The sequence below is a fragment of the Nannobrachium achirus genome (genome assembly GCF_963921795.1).
Source record: "Nannobrachium achirus genome assembly, chromosome: 1".
NCBI lineage: Eukaryota > Metazoa > Chordata > Actinopteri > Myctophiformes > Myctophidae > Nannobrachium > Nannobrachium achirus.
Window position 1 is genome coordinate 6056065 of NC_137810.1, and position 24669 is coordinate 6080733.

The following is a 24669-nucleotide window of genomic DNA, read 5'->3' on the forward strand; positions in this document are numbered from 1 at the left end:
CAAGTGCTTCCTGAGGGAGCGCAAGGACAAGACAATGAAAGGAGGCTACTGGCAGCTCAACCCCGAGCACGCCCACAAGTTTGATGTCCACGGCGTCTACAAGGGTAGGAGCACTGCAGGAGAGCTGCAAGGACAGAGTAGCAGCAGCAGAAAACGCAAACGCCTGGCTACCGTGAGTGATGACAACAACAGCAACAACAACAACAACAAAGTGGCACGGACGGAGCCCCAACAGCCCCCCCTGCAGGTGACAGAGGAGATTCACCACACAGACACAGTCCTGCCAAGGGAGGATGACTTCCACCTGACGTCCTTCGACGGAGACCTCGGGGATAAGTTGGAGAACTGCAGCAGCTTGGAGGAGCTGGTCCTCCTTTTCTGTGGCAAGGAGGCCTCCAACTCCACCCTGGTGGAGCAGGAGCCTCAGGAGAACCAGCTAGAAGCAGAACCAGAAGCAAGCAGCCATAAGAAGCAGGCCTCCTACACTGAGCTGTGTGCTGTGACTGCAGGCAGCAGCATCAGTACAGGACACCTCCTCCACACGTCTCAGCACCACCAGGAACAGCAGGCTTCTTCTTCCTCCACCCTTCTGTTCCCACTGCAGCAGCCAGAGGAGATGGGAGCGGGGCTGCTTCTACACCCTTGGGGGGAAACCCAGGAGATGGAGGCAGACTTCTTCATGAAGATGCTTCTGTCTGAGGATTCCTACCAGGATGGGCTTTGGGATCTTTTATGAGGGAATCATTGACCTCCATACTGGACATATTGATGCTCAATTATATGAGCTCTAGAGACATCAGACAAGTACTGTAATGATGGAACTGAAAACATTCAGACTACTGGAGCCATCTTGAACCTAGATTTATTTGAGGTTTTTACATGTTGTACCTTTTAACTTGTATTCGCTATTGTAACTCATTATTATATTATGTACTTTATATAATATAGGTTATTCATAGAGGTTTATACAGTATATATTTTTACAATCTTTCTGTACTGTATATAATACAGGTTATATGTTTAGGATGTATATTTTAAATATGTTTAATTTTTACAACAATTAGTGTGCACATAATAGAGGTGGGTGGGATGGGAGGGTATTTGACTCATGTTCTGTATATATGCATTGTTTGTATTGTAAAAAATTATATATTTTTGTGATTTTTGAAATTCAAATGTTGTTTCTTTGTACATGAAAAATAAATATTTTAAAAGGTCATTCATTGTTTGTTCTTTACTTTATGCCTGTTAAAGATCTTTGACCAAAGTGTCTCATTACAGTGTTGCATATATTCACTAAATATTGGTTTCAAATTCATTGGTTTGAGTCTTAAGGTGTTCGCTCTACTCTGGAAGAGTCCCTTCTTTGAACATTATTATTGTTATTATTGTTATTACTTCATATTATTAGGATGTGATAGTTCAGGTACTGGCTATAATATCAATTTATCAAGTTAAAATAAACGTGAAAATGGTAATATTAGTTCAAAGAAAGACCACTCAGATGCTCATGCAAATATTGTTTAATCACTTATCCAGTATTGACTTTGACCGGGGTCCCCCAAGGCACTATCCTTTGCCACCTAATCTTTTCCCCCTCTAGTCTACACTAAATCACTTTGCCGATTTACAAACCAATCTACAAGCTTACAAACAATCACGTTGTGAGCTTGTAGATCGACTATTTTAGGTCTATAACCAATCTATAGCCGAACTACAAGCTTACAGTGCATCGCTATAGCATAGAAACGATTGCCTGGTCTATAACCAATCTATAGCCAAACTACAAGCTTACAGTGCATCGCTATAGCATAGAAACGATTGCCACAAGCCTCAGGTTGGTTTGTATTTGTCCTATACTTAATCTTTTTGTGACCGAAGGTCGTAGTTTACCATGAGAAATGTCACAGCTTCTCTCTGTCTGTCTGTCTGTCTGTCTGTCTATCTGTCTGTCTGTCTGTCTGTCTGTCTGTCTGTCTGTCTGTCTGTCTGTCTGTCTGTCTGTCTGTCTGTCTGAGTCTATGGGTTGGTTCCCTTGACACTCCACTGTGATATCACAGGTGACATCACCTATCCATATATGGGTATTCCCCAGAATCCCTTTTATGCCCATATATGAAGATCCCTGATGTCATCGATATATATCACTGGCCAGATGGCCAACAAATGGCCCATATCCGTGTGGCTGGTTCAGATAGGGATCTCCATGTATGGGCATAAAAGATATTGTATGTTGTGATGTCATGGACAGAATCCCTTTTATGCCCATACATGGAGATCCCTGATGTCATCAATATTAAGCCCATACAATAAATAAAATGTCCATATACAGTATGTGCATTCCCATATGATCCCCCTTATGCCCATCTATGGAGATCCCCAGGCATCAAACCCAGGCCCTAACTCGCCATAGCCCTGCTTGGCTTTACTAATTAACTTACGTTTTTATGCTCATATATGTCAACCAGTGTGTCATACATAGTTATGTCAACATGGATCTGTCCCATTTCCCATATTCCCTCCTGATTAGCTTGCTTCTAAAGTTTGTGTATGCGACCGGGAGAGTGTTTTCTGCCGGTGTTTCAGTCCGAGTGTATCAAAGGGTGCGTTCGGAAATGCGCACCGGGTGTGTGGTCAGTGTACTAGTGAGTGCCTAAACCCAACCCTAATCCTAACCCTAACTTCAGTAAAACTATGCCTAAACTCAACCCTAACCCTAACCTTAACCTCAGTAAAACTATGCCTAAACCTAACCCTAACCACACCCGGTCCGCATTTCCGAACGCACCCTTTGGTACACTCGGACTGAAACACCAGCAGAAAACATTCTCCCGTATGCGACCTGACAGTAGTGGCTTATCTCCCGATTTAGGGAGTCTTACTGGTTATACATAGTTATGTGGATGTGGCTTGACCTTTGAATAAGGCCTTGTAGACTAGAGGAACAACTTGTGAGTAGTAGTATGTTGAAGAACTGAAAGGACCGTGTGTGAAGAAGAACTGAGACATTTCTCTTTCTCTGGGCTGTGGAGTTGGACACAGTAGAAACACTACACTGTTGTGCTTTGAGTCAAGTCCAGGTGTGTCTTGAAATAGAGTTGATTTCTTAAAGGATTTCTGCATCGTTCTATATCACATGGTCATCACTGCACTCTGTGAAAAACATTAGCTATTTTCAAAATCAATACAAAAAAACTGATCAAGTCCTTTCAATAACACTTCAAGAGAATGTCAACAGCCCAGCTGGCACACGACGTCCGTTGACGTTGATTTTTGGTTGGATTTAGGTCGCGACGTCAGCTAACCAAAATCCAACGTTGGACCAACGTCAACTTCCAACGTTGTATCAACGTATTAATTTGACGTCAATTGACGTTGATATTTGGTTGGTTTTAGGTTGTGTTGGTAACTGACCAATAACCAACGTCTGTTCAACATATTATCCCAACGTCATCCTGACGTCGAATACTGACATTCTGTTGTCGGATTTTTGACCAAACCTCAATGTCTGCCCAACGTTATTATGACAACGTCCACACAACGTTGCAGTCTAACATCATCAGACGTTGATATTTGGTTGGTTTTAGGTTGTGTTGGTAACTAACCAATAACCAACGTCTGTTCAACGTATTATCCCAACGTCAGGTTGACGTCGAATACTGACATGCTGTTGTCGGATTTTTGAACAAACCTCAATGTCTGCCCAACGTTATTTTACTAACGTCCACACAACGTTGCAGTCTAACATCATCAGACGTTGACATTTGGTTGGTTTTAGGTTTTGTTGGTAACTAACCAATAACCAACGTCTGTTTAACCTATTAACCCAACGTCAGGTTGACGTCGAATACTGACATGCTGTTGTCGGATTTTTGACCAAACCTCAATGTCTGCCCAACGTTATTTTACTAACGTCCACATAACGTTGAAGTCTAACATCATCAGACGTTGATATTTGGTTGGTTTTAGGTTGTGTTGGTAACTGACCAATAACCAACGTCTGTTCACGTATTATCCCAACGTCATCTTGATGTCGAATACTGACATTCTGTTGTCGGATTTTTGGACAAACCTCAATGTCTATCCAACGTTATTATGACAACATCCACACAACGTTGCAGTCTAACATCATTAGACGTAGATATTTGGTTGGTTTTAGGTTGTGTTGGTAACTAACCAATAACCAACATCTGTTCAACGTATTATCCCAACGTCAGGTTGACGTCGAATACTGACATGCTGTTGTCGGATTTTTGACCAAACCTCAATGTCTGCCCAACGTTATTTTACTAACGTCCACACAACGTTGCAGTCTAACATCATCAGACGTTGACATTTGGTTGGTTTTAGGTTGCGTTGGTAACTAACCAATAACCAACGTCTGTTCAACCTATTATCCCAACATCATGTTGACGTCGAACACTGACATGCCCTTGTCGGATTTTTGACCAAACCTCAATGTCTGCCCAACGTTATTTTACTAACGTCCACATAACGTTGAAGTCTAACATCATTAGACATAGATATTTGGTTGGTTTTAGGTTGTGTTGGTAACTAACGAATAACCAACGTGTGTTCAACGTGTTTTCCCAACATCAGGCTGATGTTGAATCACTGACATGCTGTTGTCGGATATTTGACTGAACCTCAGTGTCTGTCCAACGTTATTATAATAACGTCTACACAACATTGCAGTCTAACGTCATTAGACGTTGACATTTGGTTGGTTTTAGGTTGTGTTGGTAACTGACCAATAACCAACGTCTGTTCGACTTATTATCCCAGCGTCATCTTGACGTCGAATACTGACATGCTCTTGTCTGATATTTGACCAAACGTCAATGTCTGCCCAATGTTATTATGACAACGTCCACACAACGTTGCAGTCTAACATCATCAGACGTTGATATTTGGTTGGTTTTAGATTGTGTTGGTAACTGACCAATAACCAACGTCTGTTCGACGTATTATCCCAACGTCAGGTTGACGTTGAATACTCAGATGCTGTTGTCGGTATTAGACCAAACCTCAATGTCTGCCCAACGTTATTTTACTAACGTCCACATAACGTTGAAGTCTAACATCATCAGACGTTGATATTTGGTTGGTTTTAGGTTGTGTTGGTAACTGACCAATAACCAACGTCTGTTCGACTTATTATTCCAGCGTCATCTTGACGTCGAATACTGACATGCTGTTGTCGGATTTTTGACCAAACATCAATGTCTGCCCAATGTTATTATGACAACGTCCACACAACGTTGCAGTCTAACATCATCAGACGCTGATATTTGGTTGGTTTTAGGTTGCGTTGGTAACTAACCAATAACCAATGTCTGTTCAACGTATTATCCCAACGTCATATTGATGTTGAATTCTGACATGCTCTTGTCTGATATTTGACCAAACGTCAATGTCTGCCCAACATTATCATGACAACGTCCACACAACGTTGCAGTCTAACATCATCAGACGTTGATATTTGGTTGGTTTTAGGTTGTGTTGGTAACTGACCAATAACCAACGTCTGTTCGACGTATTATCCCAACTTCAGGTTGACGTTGAATACTCAGATGCTGTTGTCGGTATTAGACCAAACCTCAATGTCTGCCCAACGTTATTTTACTAACGTCCACATAACGTTGAAGTCTAACATCATCGGACGTTGATATTTGGTTGGTTTTAGGTTGTGTTGGTAACTAACCAATAACCAACGTCTGTTCAACGTATAATCCCAACGTCAGGTTGATGTCGAATTCTGACATGCTCTTGTCGGATTTTTGACCAAACCTCAATGTCTGCCCAACGTTATCATGACAACGTCCACACAACGCTGCAGTCTAACATCATTAGACATAGATATTTGGTTGGTTTTAGGTTGTGTTGGTAACTAACCAATAACCAACGTCTGTTCAACGTATAATCCCAACGTCATATTGACGTCGAACACTGACATGCTCTTGTCGGATTTTTGACCAAACCTCAATGTCTGCCCAACGTTATCATGACAACGTCCACACAACGCTGCAGTCTAACATCATTAGACATAGATATTTGGTTGGTTTTAGGTTGTGTTGGTAACTAACCAATAACCAACGTCTGTTCAACGTATAATCCCAACGTCATATTGACGTCGAACAATGACATGCTCTTGTCGGATTTTTGACCAAACCTCAATGTCTGCCCAACGTTATCATGACAACGTCCACACAACGTTGCAGTCTAACATCATTAGACGTAGATATTTGGTTGGTTTTAGGTTGTGTTGGTAACTAACAAATAACCAACGTGTGTTCAACGTGTTTTCCCAACATCAGGCTGATGTTGAATCACTGACATGCTGTTGTCGGATATTCGACCAAACCTCAGTGTCTGCCCAACGGTATTATGACAACGTCCACACAACGTTGAAGTCTAACATCATCAGACGTTGATATTTGGTTGGTTTTAGGTTTTGTTGGTAACTGACCAATAACCAACGTCTGTTCAACGTATTATCCCAACGTCAGGTTGACTGCTTAACTTACAATGCTGTATGCATTGCAAAGGATTATGCTTTGCTGGGGATAAAAACAGAACATCTCTGGTTAAAGACCACATAAAGTATGCAGTTTAAGGGACAGTAAGGTGTCATTACAGTTAGGGACATCTGAATGTTTATGAAATTAAATTAATTTGGATCATAGCATTCATTGGACTATCAGTGTCTCTCTTGAATGTAATGGTAGTTACAGGTAAGCATGAGCATTCAGTTAATCTTGGATGTGAACAAGACCAGTATAACGGGGGAGTTTATTGGCATGGACATAGTGAACAAGGTATCTAGCAAGAATGTCAAAGTTCCTTGATAAGCAACCCCTGAGGACACTAGCCACTTCATTGGTCCAGCGTACCATTACATTGGCTCAACAAAAAACTAAAGATAGGCCGCAACAGTGCCGATTATAAATGAATGTGGGTTGTCCTTAAAGTCCAAGACCATTTCAATTTCAATGTTTTGAATCCTAAATAAGAGCTAGTGTATCTAATCTGAAATGACAGGAACTTAGAGGACAAGTAGGCCTATATTTCTTCAGTGGGGGTATAACAAAATGCATTGTGGCCTAAACTCGGGCGATAAAGAGAGAAAGACAGACAGACAGACAGATAGGCACACCATGATGCTTATCTAACAGTACACAGCAGAATGCTGTGACAATGACCTCTGAATCTTGCCTAGAGTCCATGATTAAAGGCATATCATTCAGCCACAGAAGGGCTTACATAGGCTAGAAATGGCTAACTGTTAATGGAAAGGTCTTGACCTCAGCTGTAATAGGTCATTGTTGAACATCTATGGGACACCATCAAATGGGGTATACCCATTTAAAGATAAAAACAACATATCCCATAATATCTCCTGGCACAGGGATCATCAATGTCTGTACATTGACACATGTGGCGAGACTTGCCTTTGACCATGGTAGATTTTAGATTTTGTTTTTAAATAACAATGTTGTAATTTTGATCATGAGACTAAATTTCTGTCCCAGTCTCCAGGGTTTCTTCAGGATATGTATGACACTATATTCCACTAGTACAGTGGTTCTCAATTTATTTGTATTATTATTATTTTTAAGGACCCATAACTCTGAGAGTGTTTATGGGTCCATTTGGTTCCATACACTCTCAGAGTTACAGACCTGTAATGTTCGATTTGGACCGCATTCAAGGAACTTTGAGGTCCCTCTCAACCTGCTTTGAGAACCACTGTGCTAGTAGACATTTGAGACTGGCTCTTTGTGTGCTACTGGTAACATTATTGTCCACTCCATGGCAAAAATATCATTCAGACAAAAATGTCCACCGCAAGCCAGCCTGGGGTATCCACAGTTTAATACCGCATACTATTAACTATGAAGTTTATCAATGTAAAACATTATAGATGTGACATAGAACAAAGTGTACAAATCAGCCCAACATACACAACCCATTATGGACGGGAACCCCTGTTTTATCCCTCAGGCGTTTTTTTCTGAAAACTTAGGTCAGGCTTTAGAAGGTATCGACCTTATGTCTTAATGGTTTAAAAACAGTAAAGATATATGGAATGGCAACCTGATATTAACTGCATTTGTTCTCGAAGTGGGGTCCTTGAGGGAGTTCCAGGGGGTCCCCTGCTAAATGATAGTTAGGAATGAAATGGACCCTTATGGGTAACTCATAGAGTGTACAAAAGGAACCAAAATGGACCCATTAACATTGATTTTACAATAAATTGGGGTCTCAGATAGAAATGCCATAAAATGGAGGTCCGTACTTAGACTAATGCATGTCAAACTGGGGTTCTTGCAATTAAAATAGTTGAGAATCACTGCTTGACTCATCAAAATCTTCTCTAATGGAAATGTTTCTTCTTTGAAATGTTTGAGATCCACTACCATACTGTATTCCTCAATGCTTCAGAAGCTTAATATAAAACTATCCTGCTTGAAATGAGTATAATACAATAAAAACATCATCCTGACGTCAACCTGACGTTGGGATAATACGTTGAACAGACGTTGGTTATTGGTTAGTTACCAACACAACCTAAAACCAACCAAATATCAACGTCTGATGATGTTAGACTTCAACGTTATGTGGACGTTAGTAAAATAATGTTGGGCAGACATTGGTTATACAAGCAAATTATCATCTGTAATTAAATCTGATTAAAACACATTTTAATGCCTATCTTTTGGGATATTATAGTTTGGAGGAAACATATGAAAGATGAAGGGAGCCATCTTTGTAGTTACAGAGAGGAACACAATATATGTGTGTTTATGGAAAGCAGTTTGAAAATCAACTACACTGCCCACAATGCAATTGCAAATGCCTGATTGGCTGTGTGTCATGTGACTGTGATGTGGCCAGCTACCACTGGCTCTGCTGAGAGCACACCCCCACTTTGAATCCAAACAGCCCACAGCAGTTACATTTGTCACCAACAGCAAGCATTGAGAGCTGCTTGTCTAAAAGTGATTTAAGATAAAACTAAACTAAATAAAATCACTGTTGATTGTTGAACAGGAAGATAGGTTGCTGCCAGTCTATTTGTGGGATTAAATCTACATTATGGAGACTTTTTGCACACAGAGAAGGAGTTTTGGAGCAGGGAGATGACACAGGTATGTAAAGCTATTTTAATTGATTGCTTTTGCTTCCAGTACTTTTTACAACTTCACTATTTACAATTCATACTCCAGTGTTTTCAGCCCTTTTCATGTCAAGGACCCCAAAATCCAAAATGACTATTTGGCTGCAGACCCCTTTTAATATGTGACAGGAACCCTCATTCCTGTAAAAAGGTTTCCATTATATAATGTTTCCAAGGTCCATTATTTATTCAGCAGTTAAATAGTGTTATTGTGACAGTAATCATTGCTATTTATATAGTGTTTGTTTAGTAATGTTAGGTTGGTTCCAGCCTTCCAGGTGGTCCCCAGCTAAATGATGGGGAGTTGATAACCAAATGGACCCCTATAGATCTTTTAATTACTGTAAAATCAAACCAAATGTACAAGCTAAATTATTTTTTACACATGATCTGTATTCCTAAATTATTAGGTATGAGACTGAGAGGCTAAATCTCACTAAATGGTGGTCCATGGCTCAAATGCATAATTGACAAACACTGATTTTGTGCCATGGTTCTCAAAGTGGGAGTGGGAGCTAGAAGTGATTAACAGGAGTGTGTGTGTGTGTGTGTGTGTGTGTGTGTGTGTGTGTGTGTGTGTGTGTGTGTGTGTGTGTGTGTGTGTGTGTGTGTGTGTGTGTGTGTGTGTGTGTGCGTGTGGTACATGGCTCATTTGTAATGTATTTTGTAGTCTTTCAACTTTTGTTTTTCTTCTGTCAACAGAAAATTCCAACGTCGAAAAGAAAACCAGTCTATGCAATATGGTAGGTTAAGTCTCCTCTTACCACCCTTTAGCAAAGTCCTTTTTAATCCAGGAAATCCAGTAGTAATCCACAATAGGAAAATAAAAGGTATCTTCATCCTGTGGTATAATATCCAAGATCCAATATAGAATACAGCATGACTTTTGCATGAGACTTCTCCTTCTCTTCTTACCCTGTACTGCCAAAGCTGCACTTCACAGGTGTTACAAACACGTCTGAATGCCAATCTACTGCAGCCAATCACTGCAGGAACTAGTCAAGTACTAAATAATATACTGTACATGCTCATATTATGCAATGTGTTCTTGTAGATAATTTTGTGTCTAATGCAACATTGTTGTTTGATGGAGTATGATAAAATCTAACCTATTCATTTCCTTTTTCACTCTCTCTCTGTTACATGAGGTGTCTCTGTGGTGGTATGAGGTGATCCTGGGAGCTAAGCCAACCAGGTAATTTACTTAATTAATAATGATTTATTTGAACTGAGAAGCCATTCTACAGCCTCACATTGTGTGTGCTTGTAGATCAGCTATTTTTGTGACTTCGGTCCATTATATCTCCCCTTTAATGATTGAATGATTGCACTCTCCCACAGTAATAAGGAAAAGAAAAAACAACACATGTTGACCATTTTTACACTTTGTTAATTTTAAGCTCAGTGTCAGGGAAGCCCACAATGAGAGTAAATGCCAGCAGAACAATATTGCAAACCATTTTGGCAAAACCTTGATCGGCGCTACCCACACGTTAGGTTGTGTAGCTCATGCCTCGAATGCCCGATGCTTACAAGCTGTACTTTGTTGTAAAGGTGACGAATCAATGATAAAAATGATATAAAACAATACAAATTGGTATTATTAAAGGGGAGATAATGGACCGAAGTCAAGTTTCCTTTCTTTTTGTGCTGATTTTATTTCCTTTCTCTCTGTGTCTCAGGTGCCGTACGTTGGGTGGCTGCTTGTTCTTGTGACGCAGTGTCCAGTCCTGTCTTATGTGGAAGCAAACATGTATGAACTAGTCACTAGTCTGTTTTCACTTCTCCCTCTCTCTCTCTCTCAGGTGTCTGCTGTGCTTGTCCCGCCTTTCCTTTGGGATAGACATGGTGGTTTCTACTCTTGGGAGATAACAACCAGGTAGTCTGATCATTGTTTTGTACTAAATAGCCAATCTACAAACTGTTGTGCGATGGAAAATTATAACGCTTTGATTGGGTGTCTAACCTCTCTTTCTCTCTCAGGTGGCGTGACGTGTCTGATAGTCCTTTCGGACCTGGTGCCAGTGGTTGACAGGATAGAGGATGGAGAGAGGAGCAACATCTCTGTGATGACCAAGCTTTTAAGACCTTGGTAGGCTTTATATGAGTCACAGTATAAAGTGCATGTTTCAACATGGAAGAAGAGGAGGTTCGCACACTGTTCCAGAGCTCCGGTAAATAGTTATTATTCTATCCTAATAAACTATTTACTGGAGCTCTGGAACAGTGTGTGAACCTCCTCCTTCCATGGTGTGTATATTATATATTCCTTGGTTCGGCACCTGTAAATCTTTGGAGATGTGCTTGCTTCCCTCTCTGCATGTTTCAACATACAATATGAATTAACCCTTGTGTGATGTGGTTTTCAGTGTCTGCATAATTATTTGTTTAATTATTCTAGGCGATGGCCTGTCTGCATGTTTTCATTTTTTCGCAGCTTAACCACTGGAACCCCCTCTTAAGACAATGTCATGATATGTGAAAATTATGTGAAAATAAATAAATACAATTTTGCATGAATGAATGAAGGGGGAAAAGGAAGGTGGCTTTGGAGAAGACTGATGTATTTTAGAGCAATACAAGGTAACTTCATGTTGACCAAGGACAGACAATTGGCACACACCAATCTGTAAATAATGTAATTGGGCAAAACATGTCCTTCCCTTTGATACAATGGCAAGTGTCTTTGATTTGGTGTCTAACCCAGGGGGTTTCAAACATTTTTGACTCGGGTCACCTCGCCCCTGTAAATAATATTTTAATCCACAGCACCCTTGAAGTACACTGTAAATATTTTGAATCTTACACCATTGGAGAAATATCAGTTTCCATTAGAACTGACTGAAAATAACTTTATACTTTATGTTTAACCACTTGAACCCCAGCATCCCTATTCTGGGAGGAAGGTTCACCAAAAATAGCCGATCTACAAGCTCACAGCGCGTCGTGACATGTTGTGAGCTTGTAGATCTGCTATTTTTGCAGAAGAGAGTTGGCCGTAGATGGAAAAATAACTCCTCACAAATCAGGTCAGTTTTACTTAGTGAACTGATATTGATGTAGTGATATTGATGATCAGATTATTCTGAGACACCCCTGGACTGGCATCAAGGCACCCTAGGGTGCCACAGCACCCACTTTAGGAAACCCTGGTCTAACCTATTTCCTTCTTTCTTCTCTCTCTCTTAGCTGGCGTGATGTGTCTGCTTGGGTCCAGTCGTTGAGAGGATGGAGAGAAGAAGCACCTCTGTGACCAAGCTTTTTAAGTAAGTAAGAAGTAATGCACAGCATAACACAGTATAAGGTTTGGGTGTTCTGTGGTTTTCAGTGTCTTACAATTTAATTCTTCTGGGTGAGGGCCTGCTTAACCAACTGAACTCTTGTTATTTTAAGGTTATGAGGGTGAACATGATGTGAAGTTTTCAAGTTTTTGTATGCATTGTGACCTTGTAGACACACCTGTAAATAATTTAATTTGCAAAACATGACAATGTGGTGGTGTAAGGTTATGACAGCATGTTACATATTTTGTATTCTCTTTTTCTACAGATGCCGTCATGACGTTCAACCCAGAAGCAGAGGACAACCTAAAGCAGCAGAGGCGGGAGACACAGGGGAACTGTCCATTTCAAGAGGGACACTATGGACTGATATAACTTGAATTAGTTCTGGTTGGACCTAAAACCTGGTAGCTCACTGGACATGCAGGCAAGAGGAGGCAGCGGGGGACACAAACGCATGCACTCAGAACTGATTGAACTGACACTGTGAATTCTGGGGGATCTTGGTAGTTCTGTTTGGACCTACAGTTTAATCTGGCAACTCACCGGAATACATTTTTTAAATTATTTTTTGTAGTTGTGAACTCACCGGAATATATTTTTTTAAATAATTTTTGTTGTTGTTGTGAACTCACTGGATTATATTTTTTAATTATTATATTTTTGTTGTGAACACACCGGAATATATTTTATTAATAATTTTGTTGTTGTTGTGGGACATATGCAAGTAAAAAGGAAACTGTCTGGAAGTTCTCTCTGAGGTAGGCTGTGCTATTATTTCATGTATTTCTTTATTTGTCCAGTGTTAAGGTAAAAAAAAGGTGAACTGTTATGTTCTTTTCTGGATCAAGCTTAATCAGACCTAGTGACTGCTGTGTGAGCTACCCTCTATTCACTATTCAGTACTTGACACAATTTGGTGTCATACTGTCATATGTCTGGAAGTTGATGTGATGTTAGCGTTGGTTTTCACGCCCTCTGATGTTTTGCATTTCCAACTTTGGTCATTGATGTCAACCTAATGTTGGGTTTTGACAGCAATGCACCTCTTGCTTACATGTCTAACCAACATTGGAGGATGACGTCTTGCCAACGTTGGGTTATGTTCATTTAACCAAATTAGAACTTGTATCCAAATTTGGAGTTGAACCAGTAATCGTCTACATAACATCTGAGATTAACATCAAGCTGACGTTGGATTATGTCAGTCCAATTTTATTCAACTAAAATAACTTTTATCCAACGTTAGGAGACCAACCAAAATTCAATGTCAAGATAACATCAGATGCTTACATCAAATCAATGTTTGCCTTATGACGTCAATCCGATTTACTTTTCAACAAAAATACATTGGGAGTCTAACCTTTAATCAATGTCTACATGACATCAGAGATTGACATCAAACCAATGTTGGGTCATGACGTCAATCAAACTTAAAAACCCAACGTTGGGAGTCTAACCTTTAATCAACGTCTACATAACATTAGAGATTGACATCAAACAAATGTTATGTTATGACGTCAATCAAACTTTGATTTTCAACCAAAATACAACCGGTATCCAACGTTGGAAGTCTAACCTTTAATCAACGTCTAAGTAACATCAGTGATTGACATTAAATCAACGTTAGTTTAAGATGTCAAACCAACATCAGGTTATGACATCAAACCAACATCGGGTTATGTCGTCTAACCAACGTTAGGTTATGACGTCAGACAAACTTTCTTTTTCAACATCCAACATTGGGAGTCTAACCTTTAATCAACGTTTACGTAACATCAGAGATTAACATTAAATCAACATTAGTTTAAGATGTCAAACCAACATCAGGTTATGACGTCTAACCAACGTTAGGTCATGATGTCAGAGAAACTTTCATTCACAACGAAAATACAACTGGTATCCAACGTTGGGAGTCTAACCTTTAATCAATGTCTATATAACATCAGAGATTAACGTTAAATCGACGTTAGTTTAAGATGTCAAACCAACATCAGGTTACGATGTCTAACCAACGTTAGGTTATGACGTCAGACAAACTTTCATTTACAACGAAAATACAACTGGTATCCAACGATGGGAGTCTAACCTTTAATCAACGTCTATGTAACATCAGAGATTAACGTTAAATCGGCGTTAGTTTAAGATGTCAAACCAACATCAGGTTACGACGTCAAAGCAACATCAGGTTCTGACGTCTAACCAACGTTAGGTTAGGACGTCAGACAAACTTTCATTTACAACCAAAATACAACTGGTATCCAACATTGGGAGTCTAACCTTTAATCAACGTCTATGTAACATCAGAGATTAACGTTAAATCGACGTTAGTTTAAGATGTCAAACCAACATCAGGTTACGACGTCAAAGCAACATCAGGTTCTGACGTCTAACCAACGTTAGGTTAGGACGTCAGACAAACTTTCATTTACAACCAAAATACAACTGGTATCCAACGTTGGGAGTCTAACCTTTAATCAACGTCTATGTAACATCAGAGATTAACGTTAAATCGATGTTAGTTTAAGATGTCAAACCAACATCAGGTTACGACGTCAAAGCAACATCAGGTTCTGACGTCTAACCAACGTTAGGTTAGGACGTCAGAAAAACTTTCATTTACAACCAAAATCCAATGGTCATCCAACGTTGGAGTACAACGTTGTCCCAACGTTGTACTGACGTCGTGTGCCAGCTGGGAGAAGTGATGCCAGAATGATGCCTCTCACATTTGAACAAAATGGGATACCATTTGGCCACCAGAGGGCCCCCAAGGACAAGCCATTTATATAGATGCCTTAATGGTCACTCGATGTGAGTTTGTATATCAGCTACTCGATGTGAGTTTGTATATCAGCTACTCTTGACGCGGAACACCGTTGCGCAATGAAGTATATATGTCTCGATAAGGGCGCTCCCATGGGAACACCTCACTAGCACACAAGAGGACGTTGAATAACCAGTGCTCCCCAAAACAACAGGTTTGGGGATCTGTTGGGAATTGATTACATGATACAGTCAGCTGTGCATTCAGTCTCAATGTTTGTAAACAAATAATTGGCCTATTGACATTTGCTGAAGAAAACCTAAGCACAAAACTGTTGGAATTTGTATAATATGAGGACAGTGGAAGTATAAAGAGCACACACCTGACACAAGACCCTTGATATTAAATTAAATATTGATGATGATAGTTATGTTAAATATTTGTGACTTTGTGATGGTCTGACCCAAAGAACATTTTGTCAGGAGATATTGTCAGGCCTTGGGTGTTTTAATATTTTCTAATGTGGCCCTTGAATCATTTAACTATTCTAGCCCTTGAATCATTTAACTATTCTAGCCCTTGAATCATTTAACTATTCTAGCCCTTGAATCATTTAACTATTCTAGCCCTTGAATCATTTAACTATTCTAGCCCTTGAATCATTTAACTATTCTAGCCCTTGAATCATTTAACTATTCTAGCCCTTGAATCATTTAACTATTCTAGCCCTTGAATCATTTAACTATTCTAGCCCTTGAATCATTTAACTATTCTAGCCCTTGAATCATTTAACAATTCTAGCCCTTGAATCATTTAACTATTCTAGCCCTTGAATCATTTAACTATTCTAGCCCTTGAATCATTTAACTATTCTAGCCCTTGAATCATTTAACTATTCTAGCCCTTGAATCATTTAACTATTCTAGCCCTTGAATCATTTAACTATTCTAGCCCTTGAATCATTTAACTATTCTAGCCCTTGAATCATTTAACTATTCTAGCCCTTGAATCATTTAACTATTCTAGCCCTTGAATCATTTAACTATTCTAGCCCTTGAATCATTTAACTATTCTAGCCCTTGAATCATTTAACTATTCTAGCCCTTGAATCATTTAACTATTCTAGCCCTTGAATCATTATCATTTAACTATTCTAGCCCTTGAATCATTTAACTATTCTAGCCCTTGAATCATTTAACTATTCTAGCCCTTGAATCATTTAACTATTCTAGCCCTTGAATCATTTAACTATTCTAGCCCTTGAATCATTTAACTATTCTAGCCCTTGAATCATTTAACTATTCTAGCCCTTGAATCATTTAACTATTCTAGCCCTTGAATCATTTAACTATTCTAGCCCTTGAATCATTTAACTATTCTAGCCCTTGAATCATTTAACTATTCTAGCCCTTGAATCATTTAACTATTCTAGCCCTTGAATCATTTAACTATTCTAGCCCTTGAATCATTTAACTATTCTAGCCCTTGAATCATTTAACTATTCTAGCCCTTGAATCATTTAAGTTAAATACACTAAATGCCTAGATTAATACTTTATTTGTAATATCAGTTGATCAAATCACTCCACTTCTTCCGTATCTTAAACAAAAAATGGAACATGATAGTACTGTAGCTATCATAGTGATTCTACAACTTCTGTGGGATTGAGTGGCTCCATTCTTTTTGTTATTTTATGATATTATAATTTTTTTCACACCCAAGTATTTGATCACACTCCAGCATCACTCAAAAGAAGCCGATCTACAAGCTCGAAAGCGCTACGAATCGACCTGTTGCATGTCAATCTGTATGAGGTTTCACTTTCCACTAGAGATGGTTTATGGGTAGGTAAATCAATATTTTCTCACACATTGATCACATTGCATTTCAGGCAAAGCGGGTCCACAGAGAATTCTAATAGTAAGCTTTCTTTTACCCCAAAAGAGTTTGAGAAATGCTTGAATAGAGGTTGGAGATCTCTGTTTAAATTAGCCACCACAAAAAAAAGAGAGAGAAAAAAAGAAACGTTTATTTTGGAGGCAGCTTTCTTCTTTCCAGTTGGAGTAAATGTTTTTCACGTCTGACTGTATGAACCTCAGCACCTTGACAAACTCACCCAAACCACATAGAAAGAAATACAAGGACACTTCTATCATCAATAAACATTTATTTAATGTTACTGTTTCAGAAATGCTTACAGAGCATTGGGAATATAATATGTGTAGCTGGTTATGAATGCTAGACTTTTAGAATGCACTTTATAGATCAATATTGTAACAAGTAGATTTTAAATAAAGCGTGCAAAACTCATCCTCGCGCATAAGAAGGACAATATCACCACCAGAAGCAGATATATATATATATATATATATATTTTTCCAATGAGTCTAACTTTGTTAAAATGGGTTTGAAGTTCCAATGGGTTTGTATAGGAAGGGGAAGTGTCTGATAAATTGATCAACCAGGCCAATATTTATATTGAATCAAGCAACTTAAATCCTGATTAGAGTCCCCCCCCCCCCTCTCTCTATAACCATATTGGTTGATGTCAACTCATCAGAGACATTATCTGTCCTGACAAAGACACACTGAGGAGGAGTCACCAAGCCTAAACCCAGGGTAGAGTGGTTCAGTGAATGTGGACTGGATGGTGTAAAGGTGTGTCATTGAGTCGGAGGACACATCATAGAAGGATACAGTCCCAGCAGGCCAGTCTACATACACTGCTACTCTGTTGGAGATAGTGAAATCGGGAGGGAGGAAAGGGAGGAAAGCGGCAGTACTATTGTGTCTGACAGAGTAACTTTTATTACAGGACAGATTCCAGGACTTGTTATTGAATCCAAGCCCACTACCATGATCTCCTCTCCTGCTGATTCCTCTGTAAGTCACTCCTATATGAACACTTCCACTCCTCTCTACCTCCCAGTAACAGCGTCCTGTCAGACCCTCTGTACACAGAACCTGTTCACACTTATCATCAAATCTGTCCGGATGATCAGGGTATGACTGAAGCTCCTCCTCCTCTGGCTTTGTCACCTTCCTGTTGTTTTCAGACAGACTGAGTGTTCTGCTTGCTGTGTTTGGGTCCAGTGTGAGACGATGGGAATCTAGGGAGGGGGGAGAGAGAGAGAGAGAGAGAGAGAGAGAGAGAGAGAGAGAGAGAGAGAGAGAGAATACTTTTTAGAAAAGTGTCAAGAAATGTAACCTTTTACAAAAGTATCAGTCCTCAATGCTCATGTCTTAGGATTCCACATGCTGTGAGCTTGTAGTTCATTTACTTTCAATACTGAGACAGACAGACAGAGAGACTTACATCTTGTAAGGAGTTGAGGATTAGTCCAGTGTTCATGTCCTCCATGTTTCACACTGTAGGAAGTAGAACAACAATGCATCAATGTCTGACTGTCTAACACAATGTCTCCACTACCTGACACTTTAGTGTTTTTGAGCGGTGGTCACACCTAGCCTGACACTTCAGTCCGCACATCACCACCCCCTGCTGGTGGGTGGTGTGTAGTGTGGACTGAAGCTGCACACATTTTAATCTATTTCGAAAGCGCCCAAAGAGCGGGCGCATTGAATGGGCCAATCAGGGTTGTATGCTTGGGGCACGTGGTGTGGCTGCTCCGGTCCCAGCCCCCTCCAAACAGAGCTCTTGAGCTCACGTGAGACTCGCTCGTGGACTCTGATTGGTGTCCTCTGCCCACCTGAGAGTCTAGTGGACTCTGATTGGTCCATGAAAACGGTCATGGCGGAGTCAGACTCGACTCGTATTATTTTAATAAACTATGAAATAGTGCAGTTTCTTCACGTTTTAATACCATTTTGCACTAACGTAAACATGCAGACATATAATATGTTATGAGAAATAACGTATTTTTGCAATGTCACGCCACGTCGCCGTCGCGTGTGTGTGTGTGTGTGTATGTGTGTGTGTGTGTGTGTGACGTCAATAGGCTTTAGCCCCCCCCCCCCCCCCCCGCCGAAATAGAATGTCTGCCCTCAATTTCAGACTCTCATCCCGAAGTGAAACGTAGTGTGAGATGTCTGGCGCTCGCAGTCAGGCAAGGTCACACCGTCTCCTATACGTGGCCGTGTGTGTATGCATGTCTGTATGTAGCCTGTATGTATGTAGCCTGAGCATCAACTGCAATACCAGTGGCAGCCTGGGTGAGAAAGTATGGAGTAAGTATGGAGCAAGTATCTCTCTCTCTCTCTCTCACACACACACACACACACACACACACACACACACACACACACACACACACACACACACACACACACACACACACACACACACACACACACAGTGTTGGGGAAGTTACTTTGAAAGTAACTCACCATGGCAGTAACTTGATCAAGTTAAAGTTATACCCCTGGGGAAATATAACAAGTTACATAGAAAAAGTAACTTGTGTAACTTGAGTTAAATTGAACGTACGTTTGGTGCACATGAAACAAAAAATAATATCCTACAAAAAAAGTCACATGCCAGCAGAAATATGCCTCTCAACTGAGTTTTATGTTTTATTTCAAAAAAATTCTGTGCTCCTAAAATAAAGTAAAAAAAAATAAGAAAATTATGATCTGTTGAGGACATTTGATTGTCAATCTTAACAAAACTTAAATGTAAAATTATAACTTTGCTTGTAACTTTTTGTAACTTGTAACTTGAGCCAAAAATTACCGAAAACGTATCTCTGTTACTTGACGAGTTAAAGAAATATGAATATAACTCAGTTACCAGCAAGTTACAGCAACATGTAACTTAGTTACGTAACTCAGTTACATGTGACTTTAACTACCCCTCTCTCTCTCTCACACACACACACACACACACACACACACACACACACACACACACACACACACACACACACACACACACACACACACACACACACACACACACACACACACACACACACACACACACACACACACACACACGCTCACTTCAAACTTGGGTTTGATTTTTCACCATTATCTTCACCAAGCAGCAGGACCAGACAAACTCACTGCCACCTGGCTTGGAGGAGAGGAGTTAGAAACATTCCTTATTTTTTGAGCAATGCTAAACGCTCCTACATCTGGCTTTATGTGTATGTCCTTATGTCTATCCCTATACGTCTGTATGTCCCGCAAAGCCTGGCATTGGCCAAATTTTGCATGGTACTGGGCAGTAGGCCGTGGTCATACAATGAATGATACATTGAGGAATTGGAAATGGAACTGCAACAGTATGTGAGAAACTGTCATGAAATGAGTGAGAGGGAATCTTCTATGTTCTCTCCAGTCTTTTTAGGGCCTACGACTGTCATTGGAATGTGAAACAAGGGAATCACTGCACTAACCAAATGGACACACACAGTTCATGTCTACTCACTGCAGAGACTCCAGTCCAGAGAAGTTCTTCAATCCAGAATCCGGCAAGACGTTGAAGGTCAAGTCTAATTCTCTCAAATGAGTATTAGATCTGAGAGCTGAGGCCAGAACTTCACAGCTTTCCTCTGTCAACCAGCAGTTTGTCAGTCTAAATGAGAAATATAAAGAAACAATGTTTGATTGTCTGCTGTCAAATACATTATTCCTGGATAGAGAACCTGCTTACAGCCACTTATTAAAGGACCTCATCTGGATGGACTGTGTGATTCTTAGAGTAGAAAACCAAGAGCAGGCAGACAGGAGTAACAAGCAAAATAAATAAATAATCTTTACTTAATCTTTACAACATGCAGGTAATAGACAGCAAGAAGTTGACAACAGATGATCAAGTAAACAGAAAGGACAGAGTTTATATATTGAATACATGAGACCTAACAGGACAAAGGACAATAATTGACAATTTAAGACGTGAAGCTAGTAGGACATCTGCTGGAGTAAAAGACAATACAGACCAGTGGTGTAAAGTAACCAAGCATATTTACTCAAGTACTGTACTTTTACTTTAATTGAGTACATTTTCTTTTAATACTTTATATTTATACTCCAACATACAGTACATCTCAGATAGTTGTACTACCTTTGACCGCAACAAACGGCGTAAATATACGCTATGAGGGCTGCTGGGGTCTGCTGTGGAAAACAGGGGCATTTCTGCCTAAAACAGACAGTAATTTGGGATCAATATAAGTAATAAACACAGACTGGATGTTATTTAGTTTTCCCTTAAGCATTTTTCACCAAGATTGTAACATTCACCAATGTTTTCTTAGCTTTGATTTATTTTTTATCTACAAGCTCACAACACTTCTCATTGCTGCCCGTTTTGAGCTTGTAGATATTTATTTTAGTATTAGCTGTTTTTGATATTGTTGATATGGGGACCTTGACATGAAAATGTTTGAGAACCAATGCTTTAGAGCATGGGTCTTCAACAAGGGTCCCTATTCCAGTTGAAGCCAAGCCTCATATGCACCCCATAACCAACTTAAGTCAACTTAGCTTCTCTGTGACTGCTCTGTTTGCCAGCTCTGTGTTTGCTGGATCCCTGGATCTATACCCTTGCCGGTCCTGACAGATACACTTCTGCCTTAGTTCTGGCCTGTTCCTTTGTTTGATTTTTGCCTACTTTTACCTTTTACCATTTTTATGTTGCTGGCATTAAAGACTTAGATTTTTGACTTTTTGCCTGCATCTGTGTTTGAGTCTGCGCTTGGGTTCAAATGTACAATTCAGCGTAACTAGAAAGAAAGAAAGAAAGAAAGGGGGTAATTGTAACTGTCACTGTACCTTATTATTCTAGTCTAAGTGTCACAATGATATCAAATGTAAAATCATGATAAATACATTATTGTAAATAAATCTGACCGTAGAGTCTCCAATCTACAATGAGGACTGTTCAGCGCCTCACAGAGCTGCTCCAGAATAGGACGGTCCAGGCGGTTATAACTTAAATCCAGGTGTCGTAGATGGGATGGATTAGAACTGAGAGCTGAAGCCACAACTTCCATTTGTTCCTCTGAGAGGCCATCTCTGCCCATAGCGCAGGTAACAATTCTGTAATGACAGATTAAATGTAAAATCAGAGATGATCAAAATTCTTGCTGCTTGCTCTCCTACAGTGCGGACGTATCGCTGCTTGCTCCCGCTTAGGCTCGCTTGTGCTTACATTCTTCTGCTGATACTGATGTTTTATTTTTTCTCTGAGAAACTACAAATGGATCTTGGATACTTATAAAACTCCGGGATTGTTTTGCTGTACTGCAATATACTATTTTTTGCCACTTGGTGACTGGATACGTAGCATCTAGCTAACTAGCAAGATGGCCGGACCAACCATTTCTACAAGGGTTTATCAGAAACTGCTTCAGAGGATTGCAGTACTGGAAACGGAATTATTCCAATTAAAACAAACCCAAAGACTGGATAAACCACTCGCCTGGAATTCCCTTGGTGCAAAGCCAAAGATGAAAGAACGGACGACGGGCAGGACACCCTCCCAAAGCCCTCTTATCACCGACGAATGGCCGGAATTACCCCGGCACAGCGCTGCTTCGACCCCCCTTCATAAATGGGCAACTGCCAAGGGGAAAAACACTGCTAAAAAGTCAAACGCAGTCCAATCTCCACACACACCGAGTGTGCAGCTGGCAAACAGATTCACGCCACTGGCCGAGGATGACAGGGGTAGCATCTCCCCAAGCTGGCTAACAGAACAGCTACTAGAAGCCCCCCGAAGTCCCCCTGTTGACAGAGAGAACGTCCCACCCAGCAGGGTAAGAACCACCTCAGTGATTGATCCTGACATTTTGATTGTGGGCGATGCTGCTTTAAAAGGTGTCAAAAGCATAAGAAAGAAGAAGGCAAAAGTTATGTGTTTTCCCAAAGACACAGTCTCTGACATGAAAGACAGAATTCTGGATCTTGTCAACAAACACCAAACGGTGAAAACCCTGATTCTACATACTGGCACATATGACACAGAAGAAAAACAGTCAGAAATCTTAAAGGAGAATTTCAGGGCTCTATTCAACACATTGAGCTTCCTGAACAGTGACATAGAGCTTTGGATCAGCGGTCCCCTACCGCCTATGAGAGGCACAGACGAGAATTTCAGCAGACTGTTCTCTCTGAGCAAATGGCTTTTAGCTGCATGCACCGACAAAAATGTGCATTTTATTGACAACTTCAGTTTTTTCTTCGACAGAAGACACCTATTTGCTGATGAACGGCAACTAAATAAGCTAGGAGCAAAGATATTTTTGCAGAATGTTCTCCATGCTCTGGCCTTGGCCAGAACACAGCAATCCAAAACAACAGATTGTGATGAACAACTCTTATCTGCAACCCACGAAGAATCCATAACAAGAGATAGTGTTATGGTTACTGAACTGCCCCCCTCGGCCGAGGGGGGAACGGCCTTGGTCCCTGCCCTCCCTGACGAGCATGACAGTATGGTTACTGAACTGCCCCCCTCGGCCGAGGGGGGAACGGCCTTGGTGAACGGAGGAGCTACCGTTGTCCCTGCCCTCCCTGACGAGGAACTGAATATGGACAACATCTCCGCTGAAGAGTGGAGTAGACGAATGAATGCAGAGTTGGAGTCACTCAGGGAAATGTTCGAAGAGGACAGTAATGAAGAAGAGTTTTGTGGATTCCCTGCTTCAGCCGTGGCTGGCCCGAACAGTGAGCAAAGTGAACTGGCAACTGACAACGGAGAGTTGACAGAGGAAGAGGAGGGGGCGGGTACAACCGCCCCATCACCCCAATCCTCCTCTTTCTCCCTATCTCCAATGCCTCTTCTAGAATTCACGAATGGAATGAATGAACTCATTAACACTGCGTTAAAAATGACCCCGGCCAGACACACGGTCAATGGCCCGGCGGCACAACCACCACAGGACAAACGCCCGGCACCACAACCACCATCCCTGAAAACGCCTGATATTGCCCCGGCCGTGCCCCAGAAATCTGTGGCCTGGGTGTTTTCGCCCCCACCCATCCCTCCACGACCACAACGACAGAAGACCCAGGCCTCCCAGCTGGACAATACGTTTAGCCGTTGATGTCAGCTGGGTCCATTATACCCAGCAACTAACGTATCTGGACCCGATGCTCCTTCAAGCGCTTTTATTAAGCAGGCTCACAACATTTCTACTGTAATTTCAAATAGAGAGTCCAGGATAAGCAGTGGCTCTGCTAATTTAGCTAACTTAACTTACATTCCCTGTAGGGGCTATAGTACAGTAAAATGTCATAAAATAAACCTGGCACTTTTTAACATCAGGTCACTTTTAAACAAGTCCTCCTCTGTAAATGATATAATCTGTGAAGAGAAATTAGATATAATCTTTTTAACAGAGACATGGCTGGGCAACGATGGAGTTTTTGCACTTGGTGTCGCCTGCCCACCAAACTATCACTTTATTCAATCAGTGCGCGAAGGAAAAAGAGGCGGAGGCTTGGCATACATTTTCTCTGACATTTTTAAA

At 40.6% G+C, this 24669-nt stretch overlaps 1 long non-coding RNA gene across 1 annotated transcript; it reads left to right on the plus strand.

The window, feature by feature from the left end:
- Positions 1-8961: 8961 nt before the first annotated feature.
- Positions 8962-13215, plus strand: LOC308281219. Its single transcript, XR_013961823.1, has 6 exons — positions 8962-9152; positions 9884-10376; positions 10987-11060; positions 11165-11273; positions 12371-12447; positions 12731-13215. It is a non-coding gene; the product is annotated as an uncharacterized lncRNA (long non-coding RNA).
- Positions 13216-24669: the final 11454 nt, after the last annotated feature.